This window comes from Lissotriton vulgaris, chromosome 12, assembly GCF_964263255.1.
Source record: "Lissotriton vulgaris chromosome 12, aLisVul1.2, whole genome shotgun sequence".
NCBI classification, from domain to species: domain Eukaryota; kingdom Metazoa; phylum Chordata; class Amphibia; order Caudata; family Salamandridae; genus Lissotriton; species Lissotriton vulgaris.
Window position 1 is genome coordinate 222,500,408 of NC_141700.1, and position 14,003 is coordinate 222,514,410.

Consider the following 14,003-nt stretch of genomic DNA (forward strand, 5'->3'; position numbering starts at 1 on the left):
CCCTTTACCCATGAACTGAAAACTGACCCTGAACCCTAAAAATACCCCTTTACCCAAAAACTGAAAACTGACCCTGAACCCTAAAAATACCCCTTTACCCATGAACTGAAAACTGACCCTGAACCCTAAAAATACCCCTTTCCCCATGAACTGAAAACTGACCCTGAACCCTAAAAATACCCCTTTACCCAAGAACTGAAAACTGACCCTGAACCCTAAAAATACCCCTTTACCCAAGAACTGAAAACTGACCCTGAACCCTAAAAATACCCCTTTACCCAAAAACTGAAAACTGACCCTGAACCCTAATAATACCCCTTTACCCATGAACTGAAAACTGACCCTGAACCCTAAAAATACCCCTTTACCCATGAACTGAAAACTGACCCTGAACACTAAAAATACCCCTTTCCCCATGAACTGAAAACTGCCCCTAAACACTCAAAATACCCCTTTACCCAAAAACCCAAAAATGACCCTGAACCCTAAAAATACTCCTTAACCCAAAGTTAAATAATATTATTTAATTAGCAATTAATAATTAATTAACAATAACAATAAAGTTAATATATTAGCACATAAGCTGTAATTAATATAATTTAATAATTATTATCATTTTTCCCCAATTAATTAATTAACAGTAACTAAAAATTATATATAAATAAATTACTCTAATAATGTAATTAACTAACTAATATTATTTAATTACCAATTAATTAGTATTTTAAAATATGTACCAAATTATATTAATTAATTAACTAATTAATATTAATTATTTGCCAATTAATTAGTTATAAATATTTAAAAACATATATTAATTAATTAATTATTATTAAATTACTCCCCACCCTATTCCCCTATAAACCCACATCCCGCTACAGAAAATATATATCAATTAATCAATTAATTATTTCCCAATTAATCAATATTAATTAGCAAATAATTATAATTAATTAATTAATCCTACTAATTATTAATCAACTTACCATAATTAAATTACTTCCCACCCTATTCCCCTATAAACCCACAACCCGCTCCGGTACTAAACATCAAATTTACTTATAAATTTCTATATTATTATAGAAAAGGTATACACATATAATAGTAATTATTATAAATACTTAAATTAAACATATAACACATACATAATAAAAAACTATAAAATAATACAAATATCGATATTAGTGTCATCGAAATTATTAACATCGATATATATGCTATCGATATTACTAACCTCGATATTACTTACATCGATATTAAGTATTTCGATATTACTTACCTTGGGTCGATATTCTGTCCTACGATATTCTTGCCTTCGATATTATGCTCCTTCGATATTACAGACTCGATATTATGGTAAGTCGATATTTACAACTCGATATTTTGACTGTCTACCATGCATTCTATATTAGTTAAACACTTGTATGTATATGCATTCTATAAATTGGACACTCTAATGTGTTTCTCTAACTAAACTCATGCAACGTGCTTGTAAATATGGTGCACTTCTACATTTTACTCAAATTGCACTCTCTCAAGACCTACTTCGGATCCAGCTTGCCTGCTTACAAGTCATTGACAACCACTTTTTCTCCCAAAAATATTCTAAGTCAGAAGGTAAACTTTCCACTGGGACTAACCTGTTCTCTATATCCAACCCGTACTCACTGGTGGCTGGCCTTAACCTTTGACTTTGAGCTGGTCTAGCATGACCAAAGCGCTGCAGTTAACGCTTTGGGCTTTTTGGCACTTTTTTGAATTTAAACATTAAAAATTCATATCTCTGATCCTACTTATTGGGTTGTACTGTTTTGCTATCATTGTACTATTAAAATGTACTCTGTTTTTCCAATCTGGTTTGGAATTTTTCTTGTATTGTACATTCCCTTTATTCAGCGCTGAATAATTACTTTAAACATTGCCTCTAAGTTAAGACTGACTGTTTTCGTGTCAAGCTACCAGAGCTTTAAGTACAAGTTTATTTAGTGACTTTTGTGTTTCAACCTGAAAAGGTTGGTGATTATTATTTGAGATAGGTGTTCACTCTCCTCAAATAATACTCCGATATCTTACACTATGACCACTATTATGTGCCCTCTGCCAGCTCCTGCTGCATACATTAGCACACAATCAGGCACCTATTCAAAGAGACAGGTGCAGGGGTGCATGCATACACACACACAAACACAAACATGGTCACTCACTCAGGTCCACACTCTCACATGCACACACTCCCACCACCAGAGACATTCAATCTTTCTGCCACTGCACTGGCTCAAAAGTGCAAGTAGAACTGGGGCGCGGGATCTGAGGTTTTCAAAAGAAAAGTTATGTGCTACAAGACAGGGATTAATCTGTTTGAAAATAAGCGGCCAGAAGTTGTTCCCAGAGTCAAATGCTTGGCCTGATCATCACTCCTTGATGCAAACACAACAGTACAGCACAAAAAACCACCCAGTTCTAGCCAATAAACAGGCAGAAACAGAAACTCAACGGATTCATAACCTCTACACAACCTACCCTTAACTAAATATCAATTCCTAACGAGCAGTAAAATAGAACCCCAGATTAACCACTTTATAACCAAAGTTAATAGTCTTATTCAGTCAAGATCCACATTACCCAAACTGACCTTCAAGGTGCTGCACTCCCTGCATTCATTTTCACTCTTTAAAAAAGAGGTTTTGCACCAATGTCCTCAATAAGATCACTCTATTAAACAAGCAACTGTATACCACCTAGACAGTTAATGTGCTGTGTTCACTTTAACTAGTCAAAATCCACCTCAGGGACCACTTTCTACAAGAAGATTTACTTAGGACACAATATCTGCCAGCAATGCGCACCATTAGGACTCTTTTCCAGGCTAAAGCCTCCCACCATCAAAATTCGACCACAATCCCACACCTCAAGGGCTGCTTATGACAATCCAGCTTAAGGCAGTGTGCTGGAAACTCAGTAGTCTAGCACCTAAATCCACTCTCTTTGGCCCCTTCTGTATTGGACCTGAAACCAAAACATTCCTCCGTGCATGAACTTCTTCACATCAAAGAAAGGTCAGTCCTGACCAGGCCTTTAAGACTCCTTGTACCTACAAACTCCCTGAATTGTCTGCCAAGTGCAGTAGTTATAAATAAACATCACCATGAATACCCTAAAGCTGTTAGGAGATCCTCATAAAAGTTGCAAAGCCAATATAATAAAACTTTTTCCACCGGTCCTCACCCCTCTCATCACCATTGGTCAACGACCCAGAGTTACTTAGACATGCTTTGATTACTCCATCGCTCAACAAATCTATTGCAGACCCAGGATAGTTTGCCATCTGTCACCCATTTTCTGGTGGTCTTCTTTGTCAAGCCAAAGGTCTAAATTCGGTGTTCAATATGCACCTTTCAGTTTACTTTGATAACCATTTTTCTTCAGTGACTTCCTGACCATGGTCTGGTCTCATAGAATACTGAGTCATCTATCAGCAACATCTGAGAAAATCTACTTTCAGCTCTTAAAAAGGAAAATCTTAATCACAGACCCATCTCACCCTCTCAGTGGGATTTCAATTTTGTGTTCGTGTTTCATTAGAGGTGCAGAGTATTGTGGACCTCACGATTATTAGCTTCACTGTCACTCACGTAGTGTCTGGCATTTTCTAGGCCAGAGGTCTCCAACCTTTGTGTGGTAAGAACTACTTCTGTTCACTGAAAATGATTGTGAACTACTAATATTAGTGCTGTGATAGTGACCACAACAGACACGATTAAGTTAGTGCCACCATATGCAAGATTACCTGCTGTGATCCCTTCAGTGGATCAGACAGGATGTAGAAATGGCTTTGGCACTTTGAAATGCCTCTACATGGGTAGTCTAAAATGGGAAAAGCTGCAATGCCCCTGGCTCAAAAGAAATAGTAGTAATACATCTCCTTAAATAAAGTGCCACTCTACAAATCAACTTGAAATATATTTTAGAAATCCAGCCTTTTTCCTCCAACCATCAGCTTATGAGTTCTGAAAATAAACACATTTGTGTCTTGAATACACAATTTCAGCATACGTATCTTCAACCAAGCAAAAGGTTCTAATTTAGTAGGCTGTGTTGCACATAGGAGAGATATGTAAAGGTACCTGGAGACCTACCAGTAGCTCATGGGCTACTCGTCGGAGATACCTGTCCTAGGCAAAAGCACACACCGTGCTCTCTTGAGACTGTTTGTTGCATGCTTGAGAGTTTTGTCTGGAAGGGCACTCCATGCTTATATTTTCATCTGAGGAATTGGAAACGATTGCACTGATAGTACACTAGCAATTTGTATGCCAGGTTAGTGAAGTAGTGTGGCTCACTGGTTGGAGGCGGCACTGGTTAGAGGCGGCAGACCCGTGAGCAGAGGACGGCCCGGGACCAGGGTTCGATTCCCGGCGCGGCAGGTTTCTGGACCAGGGTCAGCGGACTCGATAATGCCTCGGTGCCCACTCTGATCAGCGATCACACTCGGCAACTCTGGGCATTAGCTTGCCTCATCTTCACTAACGGCCCCACCAGACTGCCGGGGATGCCTGGTCTCACCCTGGAGATACCCATTAAGGGACCATCTCTCAGGGAAGCCAGGAAGGGTTTCGCAGCGGTCGAAGCGCCTTGGGACCCTACGGGTAAGTAGTGCGCTATATAAATGCCTATACATACATACATACATACATGTTTAGCTTATCCCAAAGAGTGACTCAACTCAAATAACACACAAGTCAAAAAAGGATTCCTGAAAATCTCGTTTTTTTTGTACAAACCCTGCCACGCGGTGATATCGAGAACTATGCATATTGTGCATGGAAAGCAGCAATGCAACTTCGCACACCCTTACATTCAACTCAGTGTAAAAAGACTTTTTACTCTTGGAAGGATAGGGTTCGTTTATTTTGTATGTTACGTGCCAGATCTTGCTTTGTTTTGGCTAAAACTCTAATAAAACTTTTACCAAAAAAAATACATCTAGCGGCTTCCTATTAGCCAAGCACAATGTAAAAAACCTGCTTGGACAAAAGCACAAAACACAGTAAGTGGGGAAGTATCAGACTGAAGGAATCCTAAAGCAGGCAAATAATGCTGAAAGTCCGAATTAAGACATAAAGGGCAAATCCACTTGCTTTCTCGCTGCACTCGCTGCACTGTCTGCCGGACATAAAAAGAGCTCGTGCTCAGTGTTTTCTGCGTCCTTGCTGTTACACAGGGAACAAAAGCTATTGTTGGCATGACAAGTATTCCACGTTGATATAAAACTTTCATTATAAAGAGTTCCAAAGCGAAAATTCGTAAAAAGTGTTTTAGAAAGCGAAGAAGGTCTATCACCCACATATGTTTCAAAAGAAGGTAAGTGGTCTAATTCTAAATATTTGGCTGTTTAGGCTGACCTCAGCTGCACTCTTGTATTGTTCGCTGACAATGTAATTCCAATAAAGGGGTTTTTGCAGCACCTTTAGAAGCAGGAGTTATAAAAGCCGGATTAATCCACATGTTCTCCAAATCCAATATATCCAACCAAGATAAGTGCAGAGGGACCAAAGTATCAAAGTTTATTATTTCAAATAAACTAGTCCTACATGGAGCTGGTACAACAGTTGACCATAATCTAACTCAAAATAAAAGAGTTCGACGGTCAGCCAGATGGTCAATTTTCTTTAATGCACTATCAAAAAGAAAGGAATCAGAGGTGTTCTTTGCAGTAAATTAAAGAGAGATCTGGCGAAGGGGTTCTCCCCTACAGTTAGTGCTGTTGTATTTGCGATCAACGAATCTCTGCTCCGTTCAGAGCGGCTGATTGTGCCTTGGCTTTATACACCTCCAGGGCAGGGGAGGCAGATCTTGAAAATGTTGAACGTTGTGGCTTTAGAAGTGCTGCAGCCCTAATCCAGAGTATTGCCTTACCCTTCTCTATTTGAGGGGATCAAAGATAATTTACTGTCAATCTTTAATCCCAAGTAAACCAATATATCTGTCCTCTCAAGACAGGTAGTACCTATGAAGATATTCACCCTAAACAACTTGTGTGGGTTAAGGGCAATATACTTGGTTTTTCGTGTATACATTTCTAATCCATTATGGCTAGCAACTCTTTGAATTTAGGACTATATTTAGAATTTGGTGGCTCAAGCACTCCATCGTAAACGTGATGGAAATCCTGTCTGAGAGGAGTTGGTCTAAGGGCTAGGGCTGTCGACCTTGAATCTGGGGACCGGGTTCAAGTCTCGGCAATGACGCTAACATCCTGGGATTCTGGGCAAATCACTTAATCTCCCCGTGCCTAACTAAAATGAATGTGTTCTCATGTAATGTCATTGGTGCTATGAAAAGTGCTCTGATACCCGATTCAGGTCAAGTTTGCGCTATAAAATACTTTGTTAAAAAAAAGTGCTATTGAATATAATTCATTTGAAACTAGACGGACAGGATATCAGCAGGGGCGGAACACAGGCCCCTGCAGTCCCTGTGGTGTGGGGGGGGCCCAAGCTCCAGATCTGCACTCTGGCCAGAGTGCGCCTGATTGAGCTTATAGGGGGCCCCTCTTTGTACAGTAGAGGGAGGCCCCCTAAATTTTCGTTACGCCAGTGGAAATCAGTCCCATTTGTGATGGAGTGTACATCCACCAAGCTCTAAATTTGGCCCTTAGGAGATTATGTAGGCCAATGGGAGTTTCCAGATAATACTACAGAATCATCTGCAAAAAGCAGGGTCGATATGGTAGTTGGGAAAGTCGAGTGTACAACTCAAAAAGTATCAAAAGCATCATTGATGAAGAGAGAGAAAAGGGTGGGAGCCAGAAAGCACTGCTTTCTGACTCCTATACATATCGGGATGCGCTCTGTAAGCTCCACCTGTTTTCTCCTGTACACTTGAGCATATTTATTATCATGCGGCCTAACCATAGTTGATATCAGTGTTATCGCCATGGAAAAGAGAGATTCCCACAGTAGCTGTCGGCAGACCAGATCAAACGCAACCCTCAAATCCACCAATGCAACAGAAAAGTGTTCTTCCCTAATATTAATATCTTTCAATTGAATTAATGACAGACAAAAAACTTGGTCAAGATTGACAGCTTCAGCTCTGAAACCAGCCTGAAAAAGGTGATAACGGGCCATATGTATCATAGTTCCGTTTTGCGAATTCCAAATAGCGAATTTTAAGGAATCGCTATTTGGAATTCGCAAAACGGTATGTATGTAGGTAATCTAGGAATTTTAGCGATTCCTTACTATTCCATATTTGCGAATTCGCAAATTGCGAATTTGCAAATAAGGAATACTTCCCATTCATTTCTATGGGCCAGGAGGCCCATAGGAATGAAGGGGAAATTTGCGAATCGCAATTTGCTAATCGTAAATTGTGCAAATTTTCAAGGGTGCAGGGGGTGTCTCAAGAACACCCTGCTGCACCCCTGAAAATGACATGTGTGCGCATATGGCGCACATACATGCCCTAAGGGCATGTATGTGCGTCATATGCCACCCTCACAAATGCACAATTGTGCATATTTACAAGAAATCGCAAATTACCACCAACTACAGGTTGGTGGTAATATGCGATTCCTAAACCTGAATTTGCATTTTTAAAATGCTTCTTACATAGCATTTAAGGAATCACAAAATTGCGATTCCTTAAATGCTATAGCAAAATAAGGAATCGCACATTTTTGCGATTCCTTATGATGCTATTTTTTGATACATTGCAAAAATGCTAAAAAGGCCTTTTGCGATTCGCTAAGGCCGAAATTCTGCGAATTTCGGCCTTTGCGAATCACAAAAGCCTTGATACATATGGCCCAACATCTCTTTTTAACAATCCGTTGCTTCAGTTTAATTAGAATTTGTCTGATAAAGATTTTTTATAAGTTATCCAGTGGGCTTATCGGTGTGTATAGTTGCTTGGGATGCGCTGTCACCCATTTTATGAATTGGGATGATTTCCGCCTGCACCTTTTATAAAGTACCTCAGCATTAACAACTATGGCACTGGAAAGCAGGGTGATATATGGGGACCACAGTGTAAAGTCAAAACATAAAAAGGTACCCCGGAATCTTGTCGGCCTGGTGCTTTGCCTGCTTTACAGTATCAATGGTAGCCTGAGCATCTGCAATAGAAAAAAATGGATAAAGTGTGGGCATGGATGTAATGAGGCCAGCCAACGTATTATGCTTGCTGTCTAAGCTGAGTTTTATTGGGCTTCTATATGATTATAAATTACCAAATTGTTGAACGTAAGTTGAAAATTGACTGGAACGATGAGTAGGAGTATTTCCTCTCTCATACTGTGGGCGCTTATATGCCAAAAAGAAGTCATTTCTCTGCTTCTGGATGCCTCAATAAGGTCCACCCAGATGGCCTCTTCCCAATCCTGCTTGTTTTCATTAATAGTAAGCTTATAATATGACCTAGCAGCTCTAATCGAGGATGGAATACATGAATTAATTGCACTAATAAAGGAATATTTTGCTTTGGGACAGCGATTACAATGGCACAATAAATGTTTTGTGCTTGATTTTGCACTCTGGATTTTAAATAAATATTGAAAAAATATTTTAACTGAGAGAACAGCCGACAATGGATATCAACAATAGAAATATCGCCCTGAGGAACAATATCCGAGTAAAAAGTGTTGTATATCTTCATCAATATTCTAGACCACTTAATGATCCTTATTTCCTATTTGAGGCTCTACTAGAATTGGTACACTGTTTTCCGAACAAACCGAGATTTGAATGACACTCATACTAAGGTGCATCGCGATTTGATCACTGTGTGTTCTGGGGATAACAATGAAGTCAATCATTTTGTCCCATAGAGCTGTACCCAATAAAAATAGCTCATTCTACTTTTGTACTCCCCCCCAAGCTAAAGTATGTAATCTAGCTATGTAACACTTAGACCGCCCATTACAGTCACTTAGGCTGTGGGTAAGTGTCAACCAGGCAAGGTGTATGGTCCCAACTGTACCAGGTATGAACAAGGCAGAGTTGAGTGATGGAATGCCCCTTGCTTCATCTTAAGTTACCAAATACATACTTACTAGTGGCTCAAAAGCTACATTAAAGTAAACTCGAATCAAAAGAGAAGGTTTTGGATTTAGATTGGGCAAATTATGATCTAGGATGGCAAAGGTCCTTGACTCCCCTATTGAGTGGTTGTAGACAAAATGTATATTTAATATTAACCCATTTGGCCCTATTAGGCTTCATCCTAAAACGTAAGAGGAATCAATAGACAAGATTTTGAGACCACAATTCAACGTTATTCTTATCCATGCAATTAATCCTCCAGAGACCTGCCTGAAGCAGATGGACAGACCCCAATAGCGTAAGTTATTCATTCGGCCCGGTGATCTCCTTCAGTCAGCCAATTTTCCTGGAACATTAACATGGTAGCTGTCAAAGAACTCGAGCCATTCTGCATTAACACATTTCTGTCACAAGCCTGTCACATTATAAGACAAAAACGACAGTGAATGTGTGCCACCCAGTTCATTTGGCAACTAGGATTAACCGCATTATCAGCCTTAGTGACTCCCACTGAAGCTCGGACCTCTCTCCCTGAGAGCCTCCCGCAATTCCAAAATCACCTTCCTGCGTCCTAGAGACTAGCTTCTGGACCAAATCTTTACATTCTTTTATATTGCTCGCTAACAAATCAAACCTGAAATTCAAGAAACCGAGAGAATTAGGTAGAGCCCCCCTAGGCTGCTCTGAGTTTTCTATCTTACTAGGGTGATTACTGATTCTGATCGGATGATGCTAGTGTCAAAAGAGGTGAGTACCTGTTTCAACAGTGATACTTGGTTCACTATGTGTGGTGGAAGTAGGGAGTGATAAATTATCTCAGCAAGATTTCCCATTGGGTTTAGCAGGATTCAAGAGACTAACAGCCCCCAGGTCTGATATGGCCACGGAAGAACCAGCGACTATGGCACTAAAGATACAATTCTCAGCTATAAGAATCAGTTCTAGTGTTAACCAAATTATATTTTTCTTTTTGTTGGTAAACTAGTTATTTTGGTCTGAGATTTCTCTCTTTTTTTTCTTTTTTTTGCAGAATTGCTGTCTTGGCTGTGTTATAACTAAACCTCTTGAATGTGGTCATTAATCTCGCAAAGGGTACAGATTTCTCCTGCATGCCTTGGGGCCATAGGGGTTCTGTTTGCTTCAAGAGGCAGCCTGGTCGCATTTCGCATGCCCATTTAATACAACTTTCAACGAGCAATAGCTTTAAATGAGGCCAATATGCAAACAGATGGTTAAGCACGCACTAAACTGAAAAAGGAACAAAGTGACCATAAGCTTGTATTTTGATATCTCGAAGCATCCCGGATCGTCCCATAAAGCCACAGAATAGACACAATGTCACTAGTAAAGTATTAAATGCAAGTTTCAAGCTAAAAGTCACATATGAGACAAAATCAAGAGAGGTGGCCACGCTAAATCTCCTCCGGGAGATGATGAGTGAAGATGGGCCTGCCTTTGGCCTGGGCAAACCTGGTCAAAGCCTGGTCAAAGCCTGGGAGCTACCCGCAAGTGTTCCTTGCTTTGGGAGCCTGACATGGTGCTAGTGCCGAGGCTCTTCCCCCCTCAGGTAACATGGTACAGGTGTGTCCTGGGAACTCGAGTCCCTCTTGTGAGGAGAAGCGTCCTGCACTGCAGGAGTCCAACAATGCTTTAAAGTGGGGGTGCTGAGGGTTCTTCCTCCTCAAGCAATATGTTACAGGTATGTCCTGTGTTCTCGAGCCCCTCCTTGTGAGCAGAAGGCATTCACTTTATTTGGACAAAGCACCTTGTAACAAGACAAACAGAATCCATTGCCATCCTCTTATATTACTCAGTCATCATCATCATAGGCAGATCCTAAGCTGGAGCTCCTGGCCAATGAGGCGGTAATACACCAGGGCCATCTAATGTGCCATCTCAAGCTGCAGATACCACTATAAAAAAAACAAGGACGGGGGTGTGGCCAAGCTGCAGAGGATGACAGACGCATAGGGGACGAGCTCCCGGGCAGCACCACACAATCCTGCTACTTTCCCCGTTCTGTGGCAAACATCTTTTCTAGTTAAAGGGCGCAGAGGATTCATCTGCGCTTGTTTCGACCTCCGCGGAGAAAAGCAAATCCTTACATGTAACCATCCCGGGCTCCGCGAGTTTTGCCACCTGAATGGTGGAGCTTAGTGAATGGGCTGGGGCCTAGCAGACACACCTATCGAGGACGAACGAGCGAGACCCCGCTGAGGGAGTTTGTCAGCCCTAGCCCTCCCCATCTCCTTCTATACCAGGAACTGCACAGACCACTGCGCCGTAAATGTTGGGCACCGGAACGTCAATGGGGGAGTTGGAGGCCCGAGCAACGACACAGCACAGCTCCTGGGCCTGGCATAAGCTATACCCGGCCAGGCTGCAATGAGAGCTGGGGGAAGGCCCTGACAACATCGACCATAAAAATGAGCTGTTGCCGACACTGAGCACCAGAGACCAGCTGCTGGGGGCGCCGGCCCGGTTGACCCCCCAGGGATCACAGGAGCGGACGGCGAAGACCTCTCTCATAATGCAAATGGATCACTGACAAAATATCGCTAACACTAACATAGAATACCAAAAATATCGATGACAAAATATTGAATACAAAAATATCGAAGTCCTATCTACAAACAGGTAAGTACAAAAATATCGAATCAAAAATATCGTTAAAAAAAATATAGTTAGTCAAAATATCGAATTTTTTCAAATATCGTAAAAGTTATTTAAAAATAATACCATAATAAATATAATTTACTAAAACATACTTAAAAAAACTTAAATAACCTTAAAAATATTAAATAATTAATTTAAGTACAAAATATAAATAAACATACAATTCTTTTTTTAACACATACATATATATTAATATAATATTGATCAAAAATATAAAATATTTGTACTGTAAGATCCTGGGAGGGTAAAATTTACTATTACCACTCCAGTGAGTGCAACACTAGGGTAAACGTTGGATAGCGTAGGGGTAAAAATTACTATACCCACTCCAGTGAGTGCAACAGTAGGGAAAGCGTTGGATAGCGTAGGGGTAAAAATTACTATTACCATTCCAGTGAGTGCAACAGTAGGGAAAGCGTTGGATAGCGGGAGGGTAAAAATTACTATTCCCACTCCAGTGAGTGCAACAGTAGGGAAAGCGTTGGATAGCGGGAGGGTAAAAATGACTATTCCCACTCCAGAGAGTGCAACAGTAGGGAAAACGTTGGATAGCGTAGTGGTAAAAATGACTATTCCCGCTCCAGTGAGTGCAACAGTAGGGAAAGCGTTGGATAGCGTAGGAGTAAAAATTACTAGTCCCACTCCAGTGAGTGCAACAGTAGGGAAAGCATTGGATAACGGGCGGTAAAAATTACTATTCCCACTCCGGAGAGTGCAACAGTAGGGAAAGCGTTTGATAGCGGGAGGGTAAAAATTACTATTCGCACTCCGAAGAGTGTAACAGTTGGGAAAACGTTGGATAGCGTAGGGGTAAAAATTACTATTCCCACTCCAGAGAGTGCAACAGGAGGGAAAGCGTTGAATAGCGTAGGGGTAAAAATTACTATTCCCACTTCAGTGAGTGCAACAATAGGGAAAGAGTTGGATAGCGGGAGGGTAAAAATTACTATCGCCACACCAGTGAGTGCAACAGTAGGGAAAGTGTTGGATAGCGGGGGGTAAAAACTTACTATTCCCACTCCAGAGAGTGCAACAGTAGGGAAAGTAAAAATGTAATATATTAATAAAAATAAATTAAATATCAATACCAAGAAAAAATGTATTAAAATAAATTACCAATGTAATAATATGTAATAATTAATGAATTAAAAATACAAAGTCATATTAGTTATTAAAATTAATTACCTAATAATACAAATTAATTACCTATTAATACAAATTAATTACCAATTAACAATTAATTAACAATAAATTAAAAATCAATCCCAATAAATAAATAAAAATGATTTACTTAATTACAATTAAATTACTTCCCACCCTATTCCCCTATAAACCCACAACCCAATACAGAAAATAAATTAATAAAATTAACATAATTATCAATTAATACAAACTAATTACCATTAAAAATTAAATAATTACCAATAAAAAATTAAATACCAATTAATTCAAAATAAATACCAAGAAATAAATTAACATATTTAATTAATTACAATGAAATTACGTCCCACTCTATTCCCCTATAAACCCACAACCTGCTACAGAATTAAATTACGCAAAAATTAAATAAAATAAAAAACACTTTAAAACATTCGATATTATTAAAAATGTGATATATTTTAATACCTATATTATATACTACGATATTTTGACTTTCTATATTTTAAAAATCGATATTACATTACTTACCTTCAATTCGATATTTTTCACCACTATATTCTGTCCATTCGATATTTTGTCCCTTCTATATTTTGACTTCGATATTATGTCCATTCTATATTTTTGATTTGATATTATGTCTGTTTACCAATGCAAATATCCTGGAACTGACCTGCTGGGAACTCGGCTGAGCAGTGACGTGTACCAGAGAGAGGCAATGAGTGTGACAGCCTTGGAAGTGAGCTGACGGCAACACAGCAGATTGGGGCCCAGACGGTTGAGGTACTGCGGAGGCCGGATCCAGTGGACTGAGTTGCAGGCGGGGGGGGCCCTCCTGCACCACAATGATCTCAGTTCTGACCAGTTGAGAACGCAGTTTGGCTGAAATAATAGTGGGGGCGAAGTGAGAAGAGGAACACTGTGGGAGGCTCGGCAGGTAGAGATACCTGTGAGTTTGACACCAAAGACTATAAGTGCCAGCGGAGGGGGCCACACTTTAGCTGGGCAACCCCGATTGAATGGAGGAGAGTTCCCCCTGAATCCTGGCGGGTGCCGGATGAAAGCACAGTGAACATCGCTGAAGAGTAAAAGACTCGGCATTAAAAACTGCACCATCCAGGGGCA